This window comes from Peromyscus maniculatus, chromosome 7 (assembly GCF_049852395.1).
Source record: "Peromyscus maniculatus bairdii isolate BWxNUB_F1_BW_parent chromosome 7, HU_Pman_BW_mat_3.1, whole genome shotgun sequence".
Taxonomy (NCBI): domain Eukaryota; kingdom Metazoa; phylum Chordata; class Mammalia; order Rodentia; family Cricetidae; genus Peromyscus; species Peromyscus maniculatus.
In genome coordinates this window covers 54,143,086-54,170,453 of record NC_134858.1, presented here as the reverse complement: position 1 = coordinate 54,170,453, position 27,368 = coordinate 54,143,086, and the positions used below count along the sequence as shown (strand labels likewise).

General features: G+C 43.8%; 1 protein-coding gene and 1 long non-coding RNA gene across 2 annotated transcripts in view; both read right to left on the bottom strand.

Moving 5' to 3' along the window:
- Ptpn9 (protein tyrosine phosphatase non-receptor type 9) overlaps nt 1-27,368 on the bottom strand; it is a 95,489-nt gene that overhangs the window by 61,010 nt on the left and 7,111 nt on the right. The window lies entirely within an intron of this gene.
- LOC143274259 (uncharacterized) lies at nt 17,402-24,327 on the bottom strand. Its single transcript, XR_013052759.1, has 2 exons — nt 18,532-24,327; nt 17,402-18,320 (listed from the first exon to the last, which is right to left on the bottom strand). It is a non-coding gene; the product is annotated as an uncharacterized LOC143274259 (long non-coding RNA).

The window sequence follows — 27,368 nt, the reverse complement described above, 5'->3', positions numbered from 1 at the left end:
TTACACAGAGAAACCTTGTCTCAAAAAACAAACAAACAAAAATTGTCAAAGAATTAACAAAATATTCTATTTTTAAAAATATAAACAGATACAACAGGCACACTATTTTTTAGAAAATATATAGTCTAGCTGATTTCTATAGACTTTTCCTTCAAGGTATTTAATTGCTCTTTTCATGGACCAAACTCTTTTTTATTTTAGCTGTTATTGTTTCAATCAGTCTAACTATGTAGCTCATGCTGGCTTTGAATGCTCCATCCTCTTGTCTAGATCTCTCAAGTACTCTACAGGTGACCAAACTATTTTAAAAGTCAGTTTCAGCTGTTTTTTTATTTCTGATGCTCTTCTTCAAAAGCAGAGAAACTGCAATATTTCAATGTGTGTATTTTTTAAATGATGCCTTGTGCAGGACTTAGCTACAAGAAATTTTATGTTTCACAATTCATAGTAAATAAAGCAGGACATAAAATTTATCACAATTTCATCTATCCAAACAGGATATATTCTTTTCAGTTAAGTCTTCTATGTTCAAACAGCAAGTCCTGTCAGAAAGGATATGGTAAATATAATTGGTTTATAAATAATTAATGAGACTACTCTCAGCAATCTAGACAATAACATTTCTAGAACTCAGAATCAATTACTTAAAACAACATGTAGGTCTTGGTGAGTTACAGCCTTACTTTCACAAGCCTGATAGGACCTGAGTTCAATCCCTGGATCCCATGTCAAAAATCAGATGCAACAGGGAGCAAAACCAGCACTCCTAAGGTGGGAAGCAAAGTAACTTGCCCAGTAACTTGAGGCCAGATAGCTTGAAGTACAAGCTACAGAAACAAAAGACATCTGCCTCAGATACAAGGTGGAAGGAGAGATCAGGGTTCTTCTGACTTCCACACAGGCACAATGGCACATTTTTCTGCACTCAACACAGTCACAGATACACGCACGCACGCACTCACTCACTCACAAACGTAATAAATAAATAAAAACATCTAGCACACAGAATCTTTTTTTGGGGGGGTGGGGGGTTCGAGACAGGGTTTCTCTGTAGCTTTGGAGCCTGTCCTGGAGCTCTGTAGACCAGGCTGGCCTCGAACTCACAGAGATCCACCTGCCTCTGCCTCCTGAGTACTGGGATTACAGGCGTGCGCCACCACCGCCTGGCACAGAATCTTACATAGTGAGTATTTACTTTTTTTTTTTCTTTGCCTAGCAGGAGTCCCTAGGTTTAATTCCTAGTACCAAAAAACAAAAACAAAAACAAAAACTTTTTTTTTTCCCTTTCTTTAGAAGATGTCAGCCTGTAGAGGTACATGGATGATCAGGTAGTTAAGGCCAGTCTGGGCTATATAGTAAGTTAATGAAGGCCATACTGTGCTATATAAAAACAAACAAAAAAGACAGCAGTAACTTACTTAACAGAGATTCTATTCTGATATCAATGGATTGTATGATAGAAAATCTTTCTTCTGCCCACTAAAAGTAATTAACTTTAAACTCAAAGCCCTACAAATCTTAAAGCCAAATAACTATGAAGAAAAACTTAATATCCATCCACCCTCTCAAAGAAAATAAATGGAATGGTTCTGAAACTCAGTACTCTCCCATCTATTACATCAACACTACACAAGAACCAAAGGGAAGAAAGCTAAGTACAATGAAAAGATTTACATCACACTGAGAACTGAACAATAGGAAACCAAGGCTGAACAAGAAAAGCTCCCAAAGCTTCAGACTCCAGGGGAAGGCCAGAGCTAATTAGGCTATTAAACATGAAAAGCTCTTTAGTGTTAATGACTTCCTTCCACTGGAAGGAAAGGAGTAAGGCTTATCAACACTCCAACAGCCACGTGTTAAAGGCCCAGTGATTCTCCAGCAGCTGACAAACAGAAAAGGTTTTATTCCCTTAGAAACACTAAACTTGGGCTGGGGATGTAGATCCGTGGTAGACGCCCTGTGGCATGTGCAGAGTCCTAGATTTACTTTCCAATCCCACCCATCCCTACCCAACCTATCCTACCCCAAAACACACAAAAATGACTTGTCTTCTTTATGAGAGGCGGGCTAGACAGACTCCCCCGGTAGGCAGACAGAGAGGGGCCAGAGGGCCATGGCAGGTAATAAAGGTGGTCAGTTTCCAGGACTGCCAGCATCCTCCTCACCCTCCTGACTGATGGACTGGCTCCACAAGTTCAAAGCCTGCTCAGGATGGTCACACAAGAGCTGCTGACCAATCAACCATCCCTTTTCAAACTGACCAACCCTAAAGTAGGGTGGGGGAGCTCTTCAGAGGCTTTAAACCCCAGCCCTAGGGAAGACACTGGATTTCTTGGCTTGTCAAGTCCTTCTGCTTTGCAGACGGTCTTTTTCTCTATGTGTCTCTGAAACACGTGTGTGTTTCCTCACCCTCTATAAACGCCCTCCATCAGAACTGCTTGAGATTTCTCTGCTGTAACCTGTTGCAGTTCAGATTTTCCTGCCTTTGAATTCTTTAACTGGCAGAGAAAATGAACCTGATTCTCCTGGGCAGTGCACACCTTTAATTCCAGCACTTGGGAGGCAGAGGAAGGCAGGTCTCTGAGTTTGAGGCCAGCGTAGTCTACAAAGCCAGTTCCAGGATAGCCAGGGCTACACAGAGAAACCCTGCCTCGAAAAAGCCAAAAAACCCAAACCAAACCAAACAAACGAAATCCAGACCCCTAGACTGCATCATTTTGGGGGTTCATCTGGGATTTCTTTTGAGGACTGCAGACTCATCAAGGTAAGAAATCAGGCCAAACTCTAAAATGATAGGAAGGTGTGTCCCTTAAGATGCTGGCACCCTCCCCCACCATTCTAATTAGAAGGTCCACTCAGACAGACTGAACTCTACTGTCTGTGTACTCTAAGAAGCCAGTTGAAATGCTTGGTGAGAGCTGGGCAGTGACGATGCACACCTTTGATCCCAGCACTCAGAGGCAGAGGCAGGCAGATCTCTGAGTAAGAAGCCAGCCTGAACAGCCAGGGCTACTCAGAGAAACTCTGTCTCAAAAAGAAAAAAAGAAAAAAGAAAGAAAAGGGGGGGAGGAAGAAAGAGAAAGAAAAGAAAAGAAAGGAGGAAGGAAGGAAGGAAGGAAGGAAGGAAGGAAGGAAGGAAGGAAGGAAGGAAGGAAGGAAGGAAAGAAGGAAGGAAGGAAGGAAAATTTGGTGACTAGAAATCTGTAACCAGGCACTAAACTGCACCAGGTCTGATGGGGCTGCCTCCCGCTATTGAGGTAACCTGATCCCAGTTTGAAGCAAAGACATATTTTTAAGGAAATTTTAGAAGTTACTCTTGACCTGGAGACAGACAGACCTTTGGATTTTTCAAAGTGCTTGTATCTCTTCCGCTGTCTCTTGGGAGATAAGAAGGGTGAGACAGCCCAATTACCATTTCAAACTAAAATTAGATGAAGGTGAATTTCTTCTCTCCCTCCCTAAAAGCTATCTGAGAGACTTCAAATTGATTATAGTTACTCTGAGCTGAAACTATGAAATTCTTTCCTCTGATTTCTTCTGTTTTAAAAAATAATCTATTCTATTTTATGGGCACTGATGTGAGGATGTTGGATCCCCTGGAATGGAGTTACAGGCAGTTACACCCTTTGGGTGCTGGGAACTGAACCCGGGTCCTCTGGAAGAGCAGCCAGTGCTCTTAAGCGCTGGGCCATCTCTCCAACCTCGCTTCCCCTGATTCTTTATTTTGCTAACTGCTGCCTCCCTCCTTTATCCACGCTAACTAACTAAGGAGTCTGTTTGAACGAAGGGGCAGAGAAGTCTGTATTTCATCTGTGGGATACGTGGGTCCACAGGGACTCCTGCCTGATGGGAGCTGAGCTCCCCTGAGAAAAAGGAACCATGTAGCTTACCACTGTCTTTGCTGGTGACTTCCTCAAGATGGAGGCCGTCATGTTACTTGGCCACCATCTTGGTTAAGGTGTAACTACGTGACACAAACCAAGGATGGTGGCACCATAAAGCTTCTCAGTCCTGCTGTACTGGACCCTCTGAGTAGCGTCACATCTTTTTTATCATTAAACTATGGAGGCAACACCACCAGGCCTCCGAGATGGCTTCTTTTCCTTAATGTTCTGCTTTCACTTTGAGCCTTCCAGCTGGAGTAATGAGAGCTAACAGAATGAATAACCAACCTAGTATGAACTTCTGAGTGCCTTCAAGTGTCACTTGTTGTACTGTTTTCTACCCCAGATCACAGGGACTCGAAGCCCAATTTGCATACGGTAAATTATAAAAAGACTCCTAATTTAGACAATATTCTTTAAATTAAAAAAACCAAGAGTGGTTAACATGCTTGCTTCCTATCTGAAAAAATATATTTACAGCTTAAGAACATTTTTCAAATGGGCTGGGCAGTGGTGGCGCACGCCTTTGATCCCAGCACTCTGGAGGCAGAGGCAGGTGGCTCTCTGAGGAGGAAGCCAGCCTGGGCTACAGAGCGAGTTCCAGGACAGTCTGGGATACACAACGAAACTCTGTCTTGAAAAACAAAACATCCTGGGGGTGACTGATGTTTTGGGACTTGGTGAGGAAGTTGATTTGAAGGAGTTGCTCCACCCCCTTTCATGAGGTTGTGACATCCCTTCCCCCAACTTTCATGTTTCTTAAGGCATTTTTTTTGGTTTTTTTAAAATCTGTAGAGCAAAAGCAACTTTTCTCTCGAATAAAAAATGAGAAATGCAAAAAAAGAAAAACAAAACAAATAAAAAAATAATGGACATGAGATCAAGGGGAGTAGACAGCAGAACAACCAATCCTCTCTTTGTTTAGGCTGCTGTCTGAGATATACAGAGGTCCTGCTCCCTCTGGAGATCCTCCCTCTGCAGGTCCTCCTCCCACTGCAGGTCCTCCTCCCTCTGCAGGTCCTCCCCCTCTGCAGGTCCTCCTCCCTCTGCAGGTCCTCCTCCCTCTGCAGGTCCTCCTCCCTCTGCAGGTCTCCTCCCCCTCTGCAGGTCCTCCTCCCTCTGCAGGTCCTCCTCCCCTCTGCAGGACTCCTCCCTCTGCAGGTCCTCCTCCCCCTCTGCAGGTCCTCCTCCCCTCTGCAGGTCCTCCTCCCTCTGCAGGTCCTCCTCCCCCTCTGCAGGTCCTCCTCCCTCTGCAGGACTCCTCCCTCTGCAGGTCCTCCTCCCCCTCTGCAGGTCCTCCTCCCTCTGCAGGTCCTCCTCCTCCCTCTGCAGGTCCTCCTCCTCCCTCTGCAGGTCCTCCTCCCCTCTGCAGGTCCTCCTCCCTCTGCAGGTCCTCCTCCCCCTCTGCAGGTCCTCCTCCCCCTCTGCAGGTCCTCCTCCCTCTGCAGGTCCTCCTCCCCCTCTGCAGGTCCTCCTCCTCCCTCTGCAGGTCCTCCTCCCCCTCTGCAGGTCCTCCTCCCTCTGCAGGTCTCCTCTGCAGGTCCTCCTCCCCTCCGTAGGTCCTCCTTCCTCTGCAGGTCCTCCTCCCCTCCGTAGGTCCTCCTTCCTCTGCAGGTCCTCCTCCCCTCCGTAGGTCCTCCTTCCTCTGCAGGTCCTCCTCCCTCTGCAGGTCTCCTCCGTAGGTCCTCCTTCCTCTGCAGGTCCTCCTCCCTCTGCAGGTCCTCCTCCCTCTGCAGGTCTCCTCCGTAGGTCCTCCTCCCTCTGCAGGTCCTCCTCCCCCTCTGCAGGTCCTCCTCCTCCCTCTGCAGGTCCTCCTCCCCCTCTGCAGGTCCTCCTCCCTCTGCAGGTCCTCCTCCCTCTGCAGGTCCTCCCCCTCTGCAGGTCTCCTCCCCTCTGCAGGTCCTGCCCCCTCTTCAGGTCCTCCTCCCCCTCTGCAGGTCCTCCTCCCCCTCTGCAGGTCCTCCTCCCCCTCTGCAGATCCTCCTCCCTCTGCAGGTCCTCCTCCCTCTGCAGGTCCTCCTCCCTCTGCAGGTCCTCCTCCCTCTGCAGGTCCTCCTCCCTCTGCAGGTCCTCCCCCTCTGCAGGTCCTCCTCCCTCTGCAGGTCCTCCTCCCTCTGCAGGTCCTCCTTCCTCTGCAGGTCCTCCTCCCTCTGCAGGTCCTCCTCCCTCTGCAGGTCCTCCTCCCTCTGCAGGTCCTCCTCCCTCTGCAGGTCCTCCTCCCTCTGCAGGTCCTCCCCCTCTGCAGGTCCTCCTCCCTCTGCAGGTCCTCCTCCCTCTGCAGGTCCTCCTTCCTCTGCAGGTCCTCCTCCCTCTGCAGGTCCTCCTCCCTCTGCAGGTCCTCCTCCCTCTGCAGGTCCTCCTCCCTCTGCAGGTCTCCTCCCTCTGCAGGTCTCCTCCCCTCTGCAGGTCCTGCCCCCTCTTCAGGACTCAGAGGCTGTTTAAGTTTACATTTTTACTTCCTTTTAATTATTTAACTAGCAAAAAACAAAACAAAACAAAACAAAAACAAAAAACCTAACTCAATCAAGACCCCTAGACTGTGTGACTTGGTTCAAGGCGGGCCTCCGGTCACATATTATAGTAAGACAATTTGAAGCCAGGCATGGTGACTTGAGACTGTAACCCAGCACTCAGGAAGAAGATATACAAGGACTGTTTTAGTAACCATTTGTGAAGCGCTTATGCATCAGACATAGAGCTGTACGTGCAGCACACTCAACAGAATGGTAACCTGGGTATTACTAACTATGAAGGCTCAGGGATAAGACTTCTTCCCTAGCTTATACCAGGCCCTAGGTTTGATCCTTAGCAGAACAACAGAAAAACAACAGGAGGAAAAGAGGAAGAAAAAAAGTCACAGAACTAGGTCAAGTGTCCAAGGTCACTTAACTAATAAATGGTTAAGTTTGAATCCAAATGTTTTCAAATTTTATAATAGTCTTTCCACTATATAGAGCAGTCTTGAGAAGTGCAAGACCTACAGTATCCATCAATAAAGTAGATATTGGGGTCTGGCTCAGCACATAGTTACTCTGAAAGCATACACAAGAAATTGGTAACATTTGCTATGTCAGAGGAGAACTGGTGGCTGGGAGACCTAAAGACAAAGGAGTCCTGTCTTCCCTCCTCCTGTACCTTTATTTCTCTCTGGCCTCCAGATCCCTGGCTCAAGTGATCCTCTAGAGTACTTTGGGATACACATGAAACCACACCTAGCTTGTTCTTGTTCCTTTTTCTAAGTTGACTGTCTTCACGGCAAGGTCAAAAGACCTTGAACCTTTAGTCTTAGGCAGGAAGCTTGTACATGTGCCACACTCACTTTCCTTCTAGAGGGATTTGCTAATGTTTACTAAACACAAGAGGCATCCCTTCCTGTCAGACTTTAAACTACTCTCTCAGGCCTGATCTCAGAAGGCTAGGGCAGAAGGAGGCTCGGATTTGGAAGGCCAACCTGGGCAACTTAAGAGAACTTCTTGCCTCCGAAAAATTTAAGTAAAATAAACAGGATGGGGAGTGGGGGTGTGGTGGAGCTGAAAGCCCATAGGCAGAGGGCTTGCCTAGAAGGCACAAGGCCCTAGCCTAGCATAAGGAAAAAAAGAAAAAAGAAAAAAAAAAAAAAAAACAACCTCCAACAAAGGTTGTCAAAGTGTATAATAAAAAACTCCAAGAGATAACAGAAAAAATAATTCAACAACAAAAACTTTCAATTGTCTTAAGAGAAAATTCATGTCAAGAGGTTATGAGGCCAAAAAGTATAATACAGAAGGGAAACAGAATAGAAACAAACATTTGAAGAACAGAAGCTCCTGACCATTCAGCAAGAGCGAAGTCTAGTGGTCACATAAGGAAAACACTTGTAGACAGCTTCCTACTGCTATACATTGTTGCTGGTGGAGTGAACCACACAGCCAAAGGAAACCTCAAAAGTATTTTCATAGGAGAAAAAGCCTCAAAGCTAGACTATGAGGTAAGACCAGCCTTTAGTAGCAATTTTCTCTATGTAACAGTCCTGGCTGTCCTGGAACTCACTCTGTAGACCAGGATGACCTCAAACTCAGAGATCCACCTGCCTCTGCCTCCCCAGTTCTGGGATCAAAGGTGTGTGCCACCACCGCCCAGCTAAATTTTTAAAATTACCTTATTTCACGTATGTGAGGTTTTGCTTGCATATATGTCTGTGTACACTATTCTAATAAGTAACATGTAAATGATGATGGTCTCTTGGCCGTGGGATCCTCTTTGGTTCAGGTTATGCAAACCCCCGCTCCCTCCCGTAACAATGCATTTGGCAGTCTAGTTCCTGTGTCTGTGCTGTGCATACATGCCCCTCTTCAATACACCTAGCAACCTCAGAACTCCCTTGGACATCCACATGCATGGGACTAAACATATACCTCTCTCGCTTCTTGTGGGCCACAAGAATATTATAGAGATTCAGCTGGATATTAAAGCTATACATAGAAATTTCAAGGTTTTTTTTTTTCCTCGAGGAAGCCATTTATCACGGAATATTTGGTGTTACTCAGTTTTTAATATTTTAGCTGTCTTCTGCTATGAAATTCTTGTGGGCCCATACACTACTAGATCATTTGGCAAACAGTTCAGCTTCTTGGACCTGTTGAACCTGTTAACACACACCCCACCCCCACCCACCTACCCACCCTCACCCCCCTGAGCATTTCAGAGCAATTGACTGAGTACAACAGGACTTTTTGCATAACCAGGTATAGTAAGAACTGGAGCAGAATTCCGGAGGGGCAGAGAGTCACATGGTTAGGAGAGGAAGGAAACAGGCAGTTTTTCTGTAGCTGGTAGACAGGGCTGCACAGCCATAGAGAGGAGAGAAAAGCAGAGATTCTGTAGGTGGTAAGGCAGATCTCTTGTAGTTTTCTGAAAGCCAGGAGTAAGAAGCAAGGAGATTAAAGGTGTGCAACACAACCACACGCCTCTAATCCCAGCACTCGGGAGGCAGAGGCAGGAGGATCTCTGTGAGTTTGAGGCCAGCCTGGTCTACAGAGTGAGTTCCAGGAAAGGCGCAAAGCTACACAGGGAAACCCTGTCTCGAAAAACCAAAAAAAAAAAAAAAAAAAGAAGAAGAAGCAAGGAGAGAAAGAAGCAGGATGAAGAAACGGAGGACAAAGACGAGGTTAAAGCATAGGAACTTACTAAAACTATGAGAACAGGAAAAGAGGGCACAGAGAGGAGTTGAATGTGAGGACTGAGCTGAAGCTGTATAGACAGAATTTTGTCACAGAGGAATAAAGTAAACGGACAAGGAGCATGGTGAATCTAGACTCACTTCCCGCGCCATTGGTAGTGTCTCTCCTGGGCCCCCTGGGAAGGAAATTAAGAGGCTGGACCTCAAAATTCCAAAACTCTCTGATCAACAGTATACATTTCTTCACCCCTAGCAACAACCAAATTTAGATAATTTCCTTAAAAAAAACGGGGTTTTGCATTTTTAGTAAGTGTACATGTGTGTCTTGTAGGGATGTACATGTGAGTGTAGTTGTCTGTGGTGTCCAGACGAGGACACTGAATCCCCCTCAGGCTGGAGTTAGTTTTCAGTTTGGAGGGTGCTCCAAACTGAACTTGGGCCTCTACAAGAGCAGTAGATGCTCATTACCACTGAACATTTCTCCAGTCGAAATTTTGGCAGTTTCTACTCAAGCACATTCCCAATGTAACCAGTAAAAGAACAGAAAGGCTGATACAGCTCAAAGTAGTTTGGGGTACACGAACATTAAGGCAAGCTGTGTCCTCCAAGTGATCTTTTAGGGAATTTACCATCTTATGCCTATGCATATTAAAATCAGATGCATCATGGACATTTGCAGTAGGAAAAGTTAATGCACATAATATATTAAACAAACTACCCTCACTATGCCCTTAGTAACCAAAGTCTTCCCTAACTCCATAAAACAAAGCCACAAACAGTAATCAGGGCTGTGGGAGCCCGTTCTCTGGTTCCTCGTGGCTTTATCCAGCAGGTCCGAATAGAGGATGATTAGGACCACAGGCCTGAGAGCAGGTGTCTGAGATGGTCTGCACTTGGCTGTGCTGGGGGAGGAGGTCTTTTGCTCCACCTCTTGGCGTCTCTATAAAAACCCTGGGGCAGAAACAGTTGGGGCCTGTTGGAAAAGGTTCCAGGCCCTCTCGAGGCTATCCTTTATTTTCTATCTGTTTCTCTCCACAATATTCTCTGCAATAAATCCTTCTATCTAATATTTCCTGCTGCTCACACTCAAGAAAACTCTGGGGAACTGTGGGGGTGGTGGGTAAATGCCCAACACAGGGCTAGCTGGGCAGTGGTGGCACACACCTTTAATCCCAGCACTCAGGAGGCAGAGACAGGTGGATCTCTGTGAGTTTGAGGCCAGCCTGGTCTAAAGAGTGAGATCCAGAATAGGCACCAAAACTACACAGAGAAACCTGTCTCAGAAAAGGGGAAAAAGAAAAAAGAAAAAAAAAAAGAGTTGCTTTGGTCTTGGTGTCTTCACAGCAATAAAAAGGACAGTGACTAAGACAAGTACTTTTATACTCATGTGCCCTGCTGCTCTCTTGCACTGTACTCTTATATTTTCTATTACTCTGCTCTGAATAGTTTCCTTGCCAGTATGTTCAAGTATTTAGGTTAGAGGTCAAGAACCTGGAAGCAACCAATCCTGACCATAAGGTGGAAAGAAAGAACAGGAACACACATATACCACCATAATAAGTATAATACTTTAAAAGTTTAAGAAAATAAACCAGAGTCCAAAGTCATTTTCTGTTATACAGTAAATTCCAGTTTGAGAACAGCCTGGAGTATATGAAACCCTCTCTCTAAAGCAAAAAGGAAATCAAGATAAAGGGGAAGGAGTACACAGAGAGAAGGCTCCGAGGTCAAAGGGCTCTTGCAGAGAACCCACATTTGTTTCCAGACATCCATATTGGGCAACTGACTACCGCTTATAAACTACAGCTGCAGGGGGACCTGATGCCTCTGACCTCTTGTGCATCTGCGCTTGTGTGCACATATCCACACACAATTTTCAATTATTTTTTAAATAGGGCTGAGGGGCTGGAGAGATGGCACAGCAGTTAAGAGCACTGCTTGCTTGCTATGAGCCACAGAAATATGAAGCAGGAATTCTGCTGATTATGATAGAGCACTTACCTGGAGGAGTCGAGGGCTTTTCCAAAGGAAGCCAAGATTCAAGAAAGGATTGATGTTACTGGCTTTTGAATATATCATCTGTCTCCTGCAATGAACTTTGGGTGTGCTATTATAGCTTCCCCAATTGATTCTTTTTCCTAAGAATTAACAGTGTGGATTGATCATTCTTTGGGCATAGTATTCCCCTATACAATTAAGATATTTGGATAAAAGTCACACAGGCAAGACTCCCTTCTTCCAGGATTTTTGTTTCTCTTTTTTAGCATTAGAATCAGATATCTCCTTTAGCTAGCATCCAAGGCCAGGGCCAGCTCAGGACAAAAGCATTTTAATCTGAAATTCCTCTCAAAAACCCATGGACAAATGGCAGACAGAATAAGCATTCTAGACCACCTGGTAGTCTCCTGAATTAAGGTAAATATCCATAGGGAGACAGCACCTAGGCCAGGTAGACATTAGGTACATAGCTTTGTTTCTTGTACAAATTAAGCTTTAACCCTTCTTAGAACAGAAGGGCTTTTTACACACCAGGTACATCAAGCTGTGACACAGGCTGCCTAGCTACCCCTGCCCTGCCAGAAAAAATGGCACAGCCAAGTTAAAACTCTAAAACTGAGACAGTTAAAACCCCAAAGAAAAGTAGACAGTTTTATTTTACTCATGATTTATACTAGCATTGTAGACTCCTAACATTTTACCTAACCACTTCTAGGACTATAGTTTGAGCACATAAATTCCCTTTTTCTGATATATTAACCGATTTTAGCTCTTAGTTGACCCCACTTCCTTTAGCCACTCCCCTTTTGGGTTGTAAAAGAAAGCCTGACAGTCACTGCCTGAGGAAAAAAAAAAAAACGCTTATCTGCTTTTATGGCCCTGTAAAAATTCAAACTTTGTGACCTTGCTTTGGCCAGAGAATTGATGGTCTGTATGGGTATATTAACTGTAAACCTCTGAGATCTTACGAGGACTAGATTGAGAACTAGAAAAAGATGGAAGATGGGGAAGGACTAGAGGAGGAAGAACCAGATGGAGGAGGACTAGATGGGAAAGAGTAAGATGGGAAGAACTAAGGAGATGGGGAAGAACAAGAGAGAGAACTTAGAAGAATAAAGAGGGGAACTAAAGACAAAGAGGAACTAAAATGGGGAAGAACTAGATGGATGAGAACCAAGATGGGGTGGAACTAGATGAAGGAATTAACATAGCACTTAGAGGGAACAGCAGAAAAATGTAGAGAGAATCTGGCAAGAAAGGAGCTAGGCATGAGAGCAGAAAAGAAGCTGTGCACAGAGAGAACTTACTCCGAAGAATAAAGCATATGGACTAAAGAGCTCAGTGTACTTAGATTCATTCCCTCAGATTAATTCTTGACGCTGGTAGCATCCCTTCTGGAACCCTGGGAAAAAGACTATTTGAGGCCAGACCCCCAACAGTCTTCAGTAGCTGCTCTTCCAGAGGACCCAAGCTTGCTTCCCAGCACTTTCACAATGGCTCACAACAGTCTATACCTCCAGTACCAGGGGACCTGATGTCCTCTTCTGACGTCCATAGACAATGCAAGCACATGGTACACAGACATACATTCCAGCAAACAGAGACATAAAATAAAAATAAAATCTCAAAACAAGAAATAGGGCTGGAGAGGTGGCTCAGTGGTGGAGAGCCTATACTGCTCCTCCAGAGGACCTAAGTTCAATCCCAGCACCCACATCAGGTGACTCACAACCATCTAAAACTCCAGCTCCAGGAAAATCCAAATTCTCTGTTCTCTGCAGGCACCTGCACTCATGTGCACATTTCTAACCTACACAGACACACAGACAGACAGACACACAGACACACACACAGAATTTAAAAAAGTACAACTAAAAATAAATAAGAAAGGGATGTCTTTACCGCTTTTCTTTGGACAGGGTTTCAGTATGTACCCCTGATGGCCTAGAACTTCCTAAGGAGTCCAAGCTGCTCCTCCCTCAATATCTCTAGGGTTGGAATTACAAGTATGTACAAGCCACCAGACCTTGCTGAGAATATAGATCTTCGTGACTCAGATTCCAAAATTGGCATGGTAACAGTATAGAGGTAGATTTGTCTCAAATTCAAGGCAATCCTTGCCTCAAGCTCCGGAAAGCTAGCATTCTGAGCACAAGCCCACACTGAACTTCTCTCAGATGCCTGAGTGCTGCCATGAAGTGGCTCTTCCACTGAAGGAAGTGATAACCAGTCTTTCAAGTTCATGTGAGCAGAAATAATTTTTTTTTACAGGCAGAGTCAGGGTCTCATGTTGCCCAGGCTGTCTTTGAATGTGAGATGTACCTGAGGACGACCATGAACTCCTCTGATCCTCCTGTGTCTACTTTGAGTACTATAATTACAAACATGGCCACCAAGGGGCCTTTTTTTTAAAGACCATGATAAGTGAACTGGGAGTAATGGATCATGTTAGGGCCAGAGCAAACGCTGAGGCAACTTACCTGAATAAATGCTAAACCTGTTAAGCAAAGACTTATATTTGGCTTAAAGTCAGAAATGACAACTGTTGCTAACTACAAAATTCTTCAGTCATAAATCATGACTGTTTATTAGACTACTAACATTTTCAGCCAGAATTCTTTGTGGAGGGATCTGGGCTGTGCAAAAGATGATGTAATTTAGCAACAGTCGCAGCCTCTGCCCACTAGGTGCCAACAGCACCCTCAAGTTCTGACTATCAAACACCTCTAGATAGTGACAAACAGAGCTTGAAAAGTTAAGTCACCCAAGTTGGGAATAACTAAGAAAATGGAATAAAAATTTTTCACAAAGTCTATTTCAATTATCTATGAAAGAGCATACAAACTGCCATTAATTATATGATTTGAATAATTTTATGCCAGCAGATGACCTTTGTAAAGTTTATATGAGCGGGAGTGAGGGTAGGGGGGTAGGGCCCAGTAGCAAAACATGTCCCATCATGTGCAACGACCCTGGGTTCAATCCCCAGGACTGAGACAGTGACTGAGTCAAAATCAGTTGTATCTAATAAACTGCAGAGACCACCATTAGCCACCAAAACCATACCTAGGCAATCAATAAAGAAATAAGCCATATAAAGACTGTACAAAGTCAGCATAAGACAGTATAAAATGTACTGAGTAGAACACAAGGTACAAGCAGACCCTCTACCACGACCATCTTCTACATATGTATCACTAATGCATGGTACGTTATGGAAATATTTCTTTCTCATGGTTCTAGAGAAAGAACCCAGGACCACACTCATGCCAGGTAAGTACTCTACTACTGGGCTAGAGCGCCCCCCCCCACAGTGACTGTTAGAATTTTTTGAGGGGTGGTGGGGCAGGGAGAAGACAGGGTCTCTAGCCCAAGCTAGCCTTCAACTCACTATGTTGCCCAGGAAAACTCTGAACTTCTGATCTTCCTGCCTGCCTCCGTCTCACAAGTGCTGAAAATGTAGGCTCCTATCACCATGTCCAGTTGCTAGTCTTATATCCTGAGCTCAGTGTATTTAGTACTATTCTAAGCATATATACAGTACACAGTACTTTTTATCAAATATTTTCAATTCTTAAGAGAAACTTATGGTCACTGCAAAATAATAATAATTAAGGGCCAGAGAAGGCTCAGCTGGTAAAAGAACTCATCATAAGAGTCTGATGACCTCGTTCAATCCTGGAACCCACAGTGATAGCAGAGAACCAAATGCCTGAAGAGTGGTCCTCTGACCTCCACATACATGCCATGGCACACATATACCACCCATACTCACACACTTATCATACACACACACACAAGAACAAAATGTAAAGTAGCAGTGAAGAGACAGCTCAGTGATGAAGAACACTTACTGTTCTTACAGAAGACGGGTTTAACGGTTGCCAGTGCCCACATGGCAGCTCACAACCATTTATAACCTCAGTCCAGGAGCTCCAACACCCTCTTCTGGTTCCCATGGGCACTAGACATGTAAGGGGTACAACAGACTTACAGGCCGGCAAAGCACCCATTCATAAAAATTTTTTAAAATTTGTTTTTGTTTTTCAAGACAGGGTTTCTCTGTGTACTGCTGGCTGTCCTGGAACTTGCTCTGTAACAAGGCTGGCCTTGAACTCAAGATCCGCCTGCCTCTGCCTCTTGAGTGCTAGGATTAAAGGCGTGCGCCACCACCACTGTCCAGCTAAAAAGGCCAGCCATGGTGCCTAAGCCTCCCCAGCACTTCAGAGGCTGAAGGATGGTATCAAGAATTCTAGACCACCGGGGTGTAGCAGCTCATACCTGTAATCCCAGCACTCCTGAGGCCAAGTCAAACAAAAGGAGTGCCAGGATTTCAAGGCAAGCAAGTCCCAGGATAGTTTGGACTACACTGTGAGACTCCCCTCAAATAAAATAAACCCAACACTAACTTCCGGTTTCTATTTTGGTGCTGGGATAGAATTTAGGACATGGCCTATGATGGGGAGCCCTCCAGCTCCAGCACTGTAGCTACATCTCTAACCTACCAAGTATCAGGTAACAGAAATAGCTGATTCCCAGCCCTCAGCTCTGAAAAATGCAAGCTAAATTACGTATTACAGGAATGTCTCCCCGTTTCAAAGGAGCAGGAACAGAAACCAGCAATTATCCAGTGTGGGGTAGATAGGCTGGGATATAAGGACAGATACAACCAAGGAGTTGGTTTTGTTTGTTTAGTTGGTTGGTTTTTGGTTTTTTGGGACTGGGTTTCTCTGTGTAGCCCTGGCTGTCCTGGAATTTACTTTGTAGACCAGACTGGCCTCAAACTCACAAAGATATTCCTGCCTCTGCCTCCTGAATGCTGGGATTAAAGGTGTGTGCCAAGACCTCCTTTCCCTTATGTTTTTTTTAAAAACAAGAGCCTCAAACACAGTCTTTCTCACACAAGGCAATTGCTCTGCCACACTGAACTACCTCCTATTCTTTTCTGAGTTCTTATGTGGATGTGTGCAGTGGGAAAATCTATTAACTAATCCAGAAAAATAAAATATGCTATCATATGAAATTTCAGAGCAAGGTGGTCAAAATAGAAAATGTAAATTTCTGATAAAATATCAGAGTTAGGGCTCAGTACCAGAGTACTGAGACCATAATGAGCCAGCCTTTCTTATATAAAATGAGGCCTATGTCTTTTCCAAGAAAATAAAGCCAGAGTTAGAAAAGTTTACTCCAATATACTAGTCCCGCCGGGTGTGGAAGCTCACACGTTACTGAAGCTCTAGGAATTAGTAAATAATAGGTCACATTCTGGGAGAAAAACCTGTGGATACTTCATATTTACAAAACTACTAATTCCAAAACTTACACTCTGAAATTTAGGAGTAAAATTCTTATTCTTATATGCAAATATACTTAAACCCAAATACCATCTCACCTAATTGTTAATTACATATTTACTAACTGCAGTAATGACACTGATAATTTTTCACCTTTCCTTCCATTTCTCTCCTTCCTCTGGTCTACATAGTAGATTTCTCGGGAAAGCCTCAACTTAACATCATGAATCATTTGGTCCTTGAAGTCTGTTTCCTTCCAGAGGGACATATGACATTTAGCTCAGGACATATAACACTGTGGGAAAGGAACGTTCTTAGCTACAAGAAAGGACAAGCCCCTGCCCTTGGGAAAAGGGCCAAAAATCTTTGAAGTCCTTTAAACAGCAGTTAAATATTTAACTTTAGCTGGCTGGTAGTGGAGGATGCCTTTTAATACAGTATTTAGGAGGCAAAGGCAGGCAGATCTCTCGAGTTTGAGACCAGCATGAGGTCCAAGACAGCCAGGGCTACACAAAGAAACCCTGTCTTGAAAAACCAATAATAATAATAATATTTAATTTTAAAAGATTCTGTTATAACGATAAAAACCAAAGTTTTAAAATTAGAATTGCTTTTTGAAATCTAAACTATAAAGATTCAAAGTACCCACTGTCTGACATTCATAAAAGCCCACACTAGGGACTAGAGAGATGGCTCAGCAGTTAAGAGCACTGACTGTTCTTCCAGAGGTCATGAGTTCAATTCCCAGAACCCACAAGGCAGCTAACAACCAAAACTCTCTGTAACTACAAGATCTGACACCCTCACACAGACATGCATACAGACAGAACACCAATGCACATAAAATAAAAATAATTTTTTTAAAAACAACCACACTTGGGCTAAGGGTGTACTTCAGAGGTATAAAAACTGTCCAGAATACACAAATCCAAGTTCTATTGAAAATTCTGTTTAGATCTGTATCTGTTCTTAAAAATTGAGTTATTAGTTTTGTAGATATCCAGTCTTTTGAGTAACATATATTTTGGATATGAGCCCTTTATCTGATATGTAGGTCATAAAAAATATTTTTCCATTCTGTATACTGCTGCTTTGTCTGAATGATGATGTCCTTTGCTGTGCAGAAACTTTTCAAGTTTATTAATCATTGGTTTTAATAACTGTGGTAATGGTGTTCAATCCATAGCATCACACATAAAACAAGTTAAAAACAAGACAAAACACTAAAGAGTTGGAGAGATGGCTCAGCAGTTAAGAGTGAGTGCTAATAAAGAAGAAAAAAAAAAAAGAGTGAGTGCTGTTCTTCTAGAGGAGCAGAGTCCAATTCCAATACCGTCATGATGATTCACAACTGCCTGTAACTCCAGCTCTAGAGGATCTGATATCCTCTTTTGGACTCTTCAGGCATTCCACTCACATGCACAAACCCCGTCTGTCTGTCTGTCTGTCTGTCTGTCTGTCTGTCTGTCTGTCTGTCTCTCTCTCTCTCATACACACACACACACACACACACACACACACACACACATACATAAAAGCACATGATATATATATCAGGAATGATCTTTGGGTTGAAAACCAGCTTGGTCTACAAAGCAAGTTCCAGACTAGCCAAGACTACACAGTGAGACCCTGTCTCAAAATACTAACTTAACTAACTAAACATTTTTTAAAAACCCAGTAAATATATTAAGTCCCAGGGTGAATACAAACAGTTATTCCTCCTTAGGGTTGGTTTACATAACAAAATCCCCCAAATGAATGTATCAGTGGCTAACTTGATTGACTATTTACTATACAAGCATCACACTAAGTGCTCCAGTTGAGTCCTTTTTTGGTCCTTACAATGCTATGATATCAAAAATAAGGACTTCCTTTACAAGCTTTGCAAATAAATACTAATAGGTAAATTGTGGCAGTGACTTTTCAAGGCCAATCTGGGCCACAAAATGAGATGTCTCAAAAAATAAGCATGGTTGCACAAACCTTTTTTTTTTTTTTTAAGATTATTCCACAACAGTCTCTCTTTTTTTTTTTTAATGATTTATTTATTTATTATGTATACAGAGGAGGGCGCCAGATCTCATTACAGATGGTTGTGAGCCACCATGTGGTTGCTGGGAATTGAACTCGGGACCTCTGGAAGAGCAGTCGGTGCTCTTAACCTCTGAGCCATCTCTCCAGCCCCTGCACAAACCTTTAATACCAGCACTCGGAAAGCCCAGACAGAAAAATATGAGTTTGAGGCCAGTGTGATCTACTCAGCAAGTTCTAGGCCAAGATGGTCTACACACTGAGAACACTGGAGAATACTGGCTCATTTTTAAAGATCTGTAATTAATTAAAATTTAAAAAAAACAACAAAAATCTAAGACTAGAGCTGAACTGTGGTGGCTCACGCCTTTAATCCCAGCACTCGGGAGGTAGAGGCAGGCGGATGAATCTCTGTGATTCCAGGCCAGCCTGGGCTACAGAGTGATAGCCAGGACTACAGAGAAACTCTGTCTTGAAAAGGTGTAGATTAACATTAGATTACATGTTTAGCATCCACTGGGTCCTAGGTTCAAGCTCTAGCACTAAAATAAATAATGAAATGAATAAACTAAATCACATGCTGAACATGGTAGCTCACAGTTCTTTGTGAGTTCTGGGGATCAAATCAGGCCCTCATACTTACAAGGTAAACACTTTACTAAATGAGCTACCTCCCCAACCCTAGCCCCTTCCTGTGAGACAGAATCTCACTATTTAGTCCAGGTTGGACTCAAACTCGTTCGTGGCAATCCTCCAACTTCAACTTCCCAGGTGCCAGTGTTGCAGTATGGGCCACCATGACTTTCACAGTGTATTTCAGAGACAGTCTCACAACTGTCCTTACAGACAAAAAGTATAACTAAACAAAGTCCACTTAACTGCTGTCAGTTATACAAAATGAGAACAAAGGTTAACAGACATATACAGAAATTAGCATTTAGGGTGCTGGAGAGATGACTCAGCAGTTAAGAGCACTGGCTGCTCCTAAAGAGGACCAGGTTCCTAGCATCTACATCACAGCTGACTGTAACTCTAGTCCCAGCAGATCTGACACCCTTTGGCCAAGCCAGCGTGGTTGATATAGGAAGCTCTAGGGCAGGCAGTGAGACCCTCTTTCAAAAGGGGGGGGGGGGCTGGAGAGATGGCTCAGTGGTTAAGAACACGAGCTGTTCTTCCAAAGGACCTCGGTTCAATTCCCAGTGCTCACACAGCGATTCACACCTGTCTATAACTCTAGTTCCAAGGGATCCAACATCCTCACACAGATATACCCCAATGCACATAAAATAAAAATAAATAATTTTAATAAACAAAAGGGAAAAAAGAAAGTATCCTTTCACACCAACAAATTACAAGCCTATTAATTAAGCCTTATACATTTATACATAAGCATATCCAAAAGATGGCTATTAACACAAAAACACACCTTGACTTTTAATTTGAAGAGGTAATATTCATTACATTAGGCTCAAAGAACAGCTATTTCTATTGTGTTAAAGAAAACAAAACATGGCTGTGATCAAGGCCACACCTGACACACAGAGCGCCAACTCCACCCTAAGGACCAAGCTTGTCCAAGAGTAACAGTACCAAGCACAGGCTTCTGCTGCAATGCACAGCGCTCTCTCGCTCTCTGTCTGTCTTTCTTCAGGTTTTATTTATCTATGTGTATGGGTGTTTTGCCTGCATGTATATCTATATATCCCTAGTGAGCCTGGTGTCTGAGGAGGCCAGGAGGGCATTGGTTCCCTGGAACTGGAGTTGCAGACAGTTGTGAGACGCCATGTGGGTGCTGGGAATCAAACCTGGGTCCTCTGGAAAGGCAGACAGTGCTCCTAACTGCTGAGCCATATCTCCAGCCCCCTCTCCCTTTTTTTTTTTTCTTTTTTTGAAATAGTTTCCCATCATGTTGCCCAAGATGATCTCAAGCAATCTTTCTACCTTAGCCTATCATGTACTAGGGGTATAGGTATTAACCACAATACCCAGTCCAATGTCTGAACTTTACAAACTTTGTTTTAAGACAAGGTCTTATTATATAGCCTAAGCTGGCCTTGAACTCATAGCAGGACCTCCTACCTCAGTCTCCCAAGTTCTGAAATCACAGGCAGGTGCTACTGTGATCAATTTTATAAAACTTATTTTTTTCTTTATTTTTTTTTTGTGTGTGTGGGGGGAGGATGGTAGACCAGGTCTCACTATATAACCTTAGCTGTCCTAAAGCTCTTTGTATACCAACCTGGCCTTATCTTACAGAGATCTGCCAGCTTTACTTCTCCAACACTGGGATTAAATGTATGCAGAACCACAGCCTGCAATAAAAACAGACAGGGTCTCTCTATGTAGTCCTGGCTGTCCTGGAGCTTGCTATATAGATCAGGCTGGTTTGAACTCACAGAGATCCTCCTGCCTCTGATTCCCAGGTGCTGGAATTAAAAGCGTGTGCCACCACCACCCAGCAATAAGACCATATCTTAAGAAGCATTATTAATGGGAAAGACTGAATTGAGTAGTAACACTTATTACTCAAGCCTGAGAGCCTGAGTTTGGATCCTAACACATAAAACTCTGGTCATGGCTACACAGATGGCTCTAACCTTGGCACTATGAAAAGTGGAGGAGCATGAAGCCATAAGGATCACTGGGGATTACTGGATACCAGACCAGGTCCAGATGCGAGAAGAGATCCTGTCTCAAAGGAAAACACAAGGAGTGATAGAGCAGGATGCTCTAGCTTCCCCATGTGTGCATTCAAGCATGTACATACATACACATATGTACATACTGTTAGAATTCCTGGTCACTCCCCAGCTACATGACCACACATGCACTATCCAGTAGTCAAGCAAGAGACTTAGTCATCCCAGGGCCTTAGTCCTAAGTAATCCACATGCTGCATGATCACGTAATTTGTGCACAGCATGATCACACAGTGTATGCGTATGCATGGCATAGCTACATAAGCCCATATGGGCATGTGCAGGGGAACCTATAAAAAGCAGGTTCCATCTATCCCTCCCCTCTCTTCCTGCACGATCTTTCAATAGGCCTAAGCTCTCCCTTCTGTTCCCTTCCCTTAATAAATTCTTATAGTGGTTTCTGTTGTACCTCATGGCTTTTCTCCCATAGTAAACAGCTCCGCATAATAAATAACACATAACACACACACACACACACACACACACACACACACACACACACGCATGCACGCACGTGCGCATTATCAAAACCAAACAAGTATATCAATCAATACATAAACTCCCAAAATAGCTGTTTTCTATGTTGCCCACTGAGGTATCTGAATAAACTAGCCACTTGCTTCATAAGAAATAATGAAATTAAACAGAATAAACACTGGTAGTGGAGACAAAATAACATAGACATGGGTAGAAATTACAGTTCATCATTTGCTAGTTCACTGATCTTGGGCAATTTTCCTCTTTCAGTCTGAATTTTGTTTGCAAAATGACAAGATTTAATTCCAGTTTCCACTGGGAGGATTAACTATATGGGGAATGCCTAACACACATAGCTTTTCTGCCATCTAGCTAAGATCAACAGAGAAATAGCAGAGTCTGACCCAGAGTAGAAGCTCAGGAAGAGTTACTCTTATTATTCTGCTGTTTTTCACATAAGCTCCTTAAAGATGTGTTTTCCTTATAACCTCGCTGTAGGCTCAGTACTGAGGAACGGGAAAAATGAAAGCAAGAAATAGAGGCAGGGGAGGAAGCAGCTCAGGAACAAGCCTGAATTCCACCTGCGGGCAGCAAACACAAAGAACGGGAGTGCTGAGGAGAAGCATGCATGCCTCACTGCGAGCCTGACGACCTAAGTACGAATTCCCAGACTCACATGGAAGCCAGACACGGCAGCGGATGAAGCTGTAATGGCTGCACAATAAAGGGGAGATGGAAGGCAGGCAGGAGACTCTCGGGAGTTCGGAGGCCAGTCAGCCTGGCCTATGCGGTTGGCTGCCAAAAGTCCTGTCTCAAACACACTGGGAAAGAGTGAGGAGGAATGATGACCTGAGGTTGTCTCTGGCCTCCAGAGAAGCCATGGCACATACCCCACGGTATATGCATGCCCTTACACACACACTAAATATACACAATACAAAATACACACAGAATAAAATTTTTTCTAGACAGGGTTTCTCTATGTAACCGTTCTGCTATCCTGGAACTCACTTTGTAGCCCAGGCTGGCCTCAAACTCACAGAGATTCTCCTGCCTCTGCCTCCCAAGTGCTGGGATTAAAGGTGTGCACCACCACTGCCCAGCTACAAAATAAAATTTTAAATAAATAACAAAATAAAATGAAGGCAAAAAAAAAACCATAATTACAAATGAGGATTTATATCCAGTCAACCATGACTATAAAGGATAATAGAACTATAAAATATTAATAGCTTTCTTTTTTGCTTTTTCACACAGAGTCTCATGTTATCCAGGCTAGCCTCAAATTTGAGATATAGTTAGGGTTCAAGTTGAACTCCTGATCCATCTGCCTGTTTCCCAAATGCTGAAATTACAGGCCTGTGTACCACACCCAACTGTAATGATTATTATCAAAAAGTTTATCAAAATTTTAAAAACTGAAAATGACAGGGCTGAAGAAATGGCTCGGTAATTAAAAGCAGGTATTTTTCTAGCCAAGGTTCAGATCCCAAAACCCACTTTGGACAGCTCACAACCCCGTTACTCCAGCTCTAAGGGGATTGATGCTTCTGTTCTCTTCCAGTATCTGCACAAACACACACACACACACACACACACACACACACACACACAAGTAGGGGGTAGGAGGGGTGGCTTGGAGGTTAAAAGCACTGGCTACTCTTCCAGAGGACCTAGGTTCGATTCCCAGGACCCATATGGTGTCTAATAATTGTCTGTAACTCCAGTTCCAAGGGATCCGATGCCCTCCTCTGACCTCTGCAGACACCAAGCATACTCATGGTGCACATACATACAGGCAGATAAAAAACCCACACACAAAATAAAATGAGTAAATCTAATAAAGATATTTTTAAAATTTAAAAAACAAATCTTTAAAAGAATATATAAATAAGTAAATACAATTAATGGTCAGGGGATGTAGCTCAGTTAGTAGTGTTTGTCTAACATGCATAAGCCCTGGGTTTGATCACCAGCATCATAACATATAAAATCCTACATGGTGACTCACAGCTGCAATCCCAACACTGAGTAAGTGGAGGCAAGCCGGAAGATCAGAAACTCAGGGCATTCACAGAGAGGCCAGACAAGGCCACATGAAACTTGATTTCAAAAATATCAAAATCAAAAGAAAGTAGGGGGAGGGGACTAGGAAGATGGCTCAGCTGATCAAATGCCTGCCTTGCAAGCACAGGACCTGAGTTTCATCTTCGGAACCTATGTAAAACTCCCAGGCCCTGGAGCACACACTTATAATCCCTGTGCTAGGGAAGCAGGGGCAAGAAGACCCTAGGGACTCACTGGCCAACTAGTGAGTCTAATTGGTGAGCTCCATGCCAGCAAGAGACCTGTCTCAAAGAATAAGGGTGGTGTGGTGGTTTGAATGATAATGGCCCACAATGGTGCATATATTTGAATATTGGGTGCCCAGCTGGTGGCACTGTTTGGGAAGAATTAGGAGGTGTGGCCTTTGATAGAGAAAGTGTGACATGGGAGTGGGCTGAGATTTTAAAAGAGTTCTGCAATTTCCAATGCTTTCTGTTTAACCTTACTTTGGATAAGGATGCTAGCTCTCATGCTGTGGCCTCCATTCTTCTGCTCTGCCTTCATGGACTCTAACCTCTAAAACCATTAAGACAAATTAAACACTTGTCTTTGTTGTTTCCTTTTGTTTTGTTTCCAGACCAGGTTTCACTGAGTCCTAGAGCTCACTCCATAGACCAGCCTGGTCTCGAACTCAGAAATCTGCCTGCCTCTGTCTCCCTAGTACTGGGATAAAAGGCGTGCGGTGGCTACTGCCGCCGCCGCCGCCACCACCACCACCACCACCACCACCACCACCACCACCACCACCACCACCACCACCACCACCACCACCGCCGCCCAGCTAAACTGTTTTTGTTTTCGTTTTCGAGACAGGGTTTCTCTGTGTAGCCCTGGATGTCCTGGAACTCGCTCTGCAGACCAGGCTGGCTTCCATCAAACTCAAAGATCCACTTGCCTCTGCTTCCCAAGTGCTGGGATTAAAGGCGTGTGCCACCACTGTCCGTCAACACTGTCTTTGATGAATTGCTTTGTCATAATGTTTTGTCACAGCAAGTAAGACAGATGGCATTCCTAAAAATAACATCAAGAGGTCATCCTTGGGCCTTGTACACACACACACACACACACACACACACACACACACACACAAACATGCATTTTCTCAGTAATTTTTTTTCTGAGATAGGATCTCTCTACATAGCCATGACTGTCCTAGAGCTGGCCTCAAGATCCACCTACCTCTGTTCCCCAAGTGATGGAATTAAAGGCATTAGTCACCACACCCTAGCTAGCTTCTACCCTTTAATCCCAATGTTCAGGAGGCAGAGGCAGGCAGATCTCTGAGAATTCCAGGACAGCCAGGGCTACACAGAAAAACCCTTACTCAAAAAAACAAAAACAAAGAAATGGGGGGAGAGGGACGCTGGCTGGCTTGGAACTCCCTTTGTAGACCAGACTGGCTTCAAACTTACAGGGATCCACCTGCCTCTGCCTCCCAAGTGCTACAATTAAAGACATGTGCCATCACAACAGGTTTAAGTTTATAAAAACAAAAAACAAAGTTTTATCAAAATGCATATTAAAAAATGTATTGTCTTGTTTTTTGAGACAGGGTTTCACTACCTAGCCCAGGCTTGCCTCCAGTCTTCCTGCCTCCGACTCCACAGTGCTGGGACTGCAGGCCTGAACCACCAGCCCTGATGGACAAAGAGCCTAAGAGGACTGCTACTTTTCTTTCTTTCCACAAGTATTTCCTGACCATTAACTTTTAGCCTTGCTAGGCAATTTGTTATGATGGTGAGCAAAAGCAAAATGTCTCAACTCTTGTGAAGTTCATAGTCATGAAATCAGGGAAGTACAAACGCATGACAAACGACATCAAGGGCAGGGAGGTAAGTAAGAGAAATTAAGGGGTTTAACCTAATTGAGGGCTAAGACTATCCACCACAGGAAGGTAAAAACTGAAAGGTAAATGACCAGGACTGAGGTCAAATGAGAGCGGTTTCCAGAAGTGGGAAGCAGTGTGCATGGACTCGGTAGCAGGAGGAAGCACAGCAAGAATGGAGAGCCCTGTGGCTGGTATTTCTGAGGCAGAAACAGCATGAAGGGCCGGAGAGATGCTCAGCATGTAACAGTGCTTTCTGCTCTTACAGAAAAGGACCTGAGTTCAGTTCTCAGCATCTGCACTGCCCGGCTCATAACCACCCCAAACTCCAGCTCCAGGGTATCTAACTCCCTCTTCTAACCTCCCAGAGTGCATATATACACATGATACAAACATACATATAAATAACAATACATCTTTAAAAAGCAAAAGTAACGTGTGAGAAGTAGCTAAGGCTGTCCAAAATCTGAAGAAAAATGAAAAACTCTTAAAAGGCTATAGAACATGCTTTTCCCATGCAAGGCCCCGGATTCAATCACCAGAACCATCAAAACAAAACAAAATACTCGCTTCAGTGCTTATCTGGGAGGCAGGCAGGGGAAAATGCGATCAGATTTACAATTTGACTTTGGCTTCTCAAATATAGATGGATCCAAGAGGAAAATAAATGTTAAAAGAAATTTTAAATAAACTGTTATTAGGATACGACAGTAATTTGGACTAGGTGGGTTTGATCACAGTGATGGTGACAGATTGAAGCTGATAAATTCAAGAGATACTAAAGAAAACCAATGATACCTTTTATACAGGGATAAGAGCAACAAAGTGTCCAAGATTCCGACTGGCATGACTACAGAAAGACATACCCAGGAGGCAGTAGTCCTCAAGTAGCTGGGAAGCAGTTGAAACATTTCAAAAAGATGAACACTCCCCACCCCACCCCACCCCACCCCCACCCCCTCCCTCCCACCCACCCACCCCTGAGTATATGCTAAGCCAGTGTAATCTATTTCCTTACAGAACAGGGTTTCTTGATAGGGTATAGCTCATCACATGGCTCTGGGTTCTATTACCCTTTCCACAAAAAAAAGTTAAGAAAACAAATAGAAATAAAAAATAAGAACCAACTAACCCCAACAATTTTCTTTTTCTTTTTTAAAATCCCTTTTTATTTTTTAGAACATGGTCTTACTATGCAGCCCTGGCTGGCCTGGAAGTCATTATGAAAAACAAGCTGGCCTCAAACTCAAGGAGAGCCTCTGTCTATGCCTCCCCAAAGTTGATTTTTTACCACGACTGGTGCATGCTTTCAATCCCATTACTCAAGAGGCAGAGGCAGGAGAAACGAGTTCAAGGTCAATATGGTCTAAAGAGCATGTTCCAGGAGAGGGCTACACAGAGAAACCCTGTCTCCAAAAAACCAAAAAAGATTTCCTTTTATGCTAACGGCACAAGCCTATAATCCCAACACTCTAGAAAAGTAGGATGTGGCTAGGCATGACAGTACACATCTTTAATCCCAGCACATGGGAGGCATAAACAGGTGGATGGATCTCTGTGAGATTAAAGCCAGCTTGCTCTACACAGCAAGTCCACACCAGGCAGGGCTACATAGGGAGACCTTGCCTCAAAATTAATTAATTGATTAGCTAATTAATTTTAAAACTTCATGTTTTATTGAAATAAAATAAAAGACTAGGCCGGGTGTTGGCGAATGCCTTTAATCTTAACACTTAGGAAGCCGAGGCAAGCGGATCCCTGAATTCAACCTGGTCTACAGAGTGAGTTCCAGGACAGCTAGGGCTATACAGAGAAACCCTGTCTAGAAAAACCAAAAAAAGAAACATTTGTATTTCAACATTTTGGAATGACTAGAAAATTTGTCATTGGGAA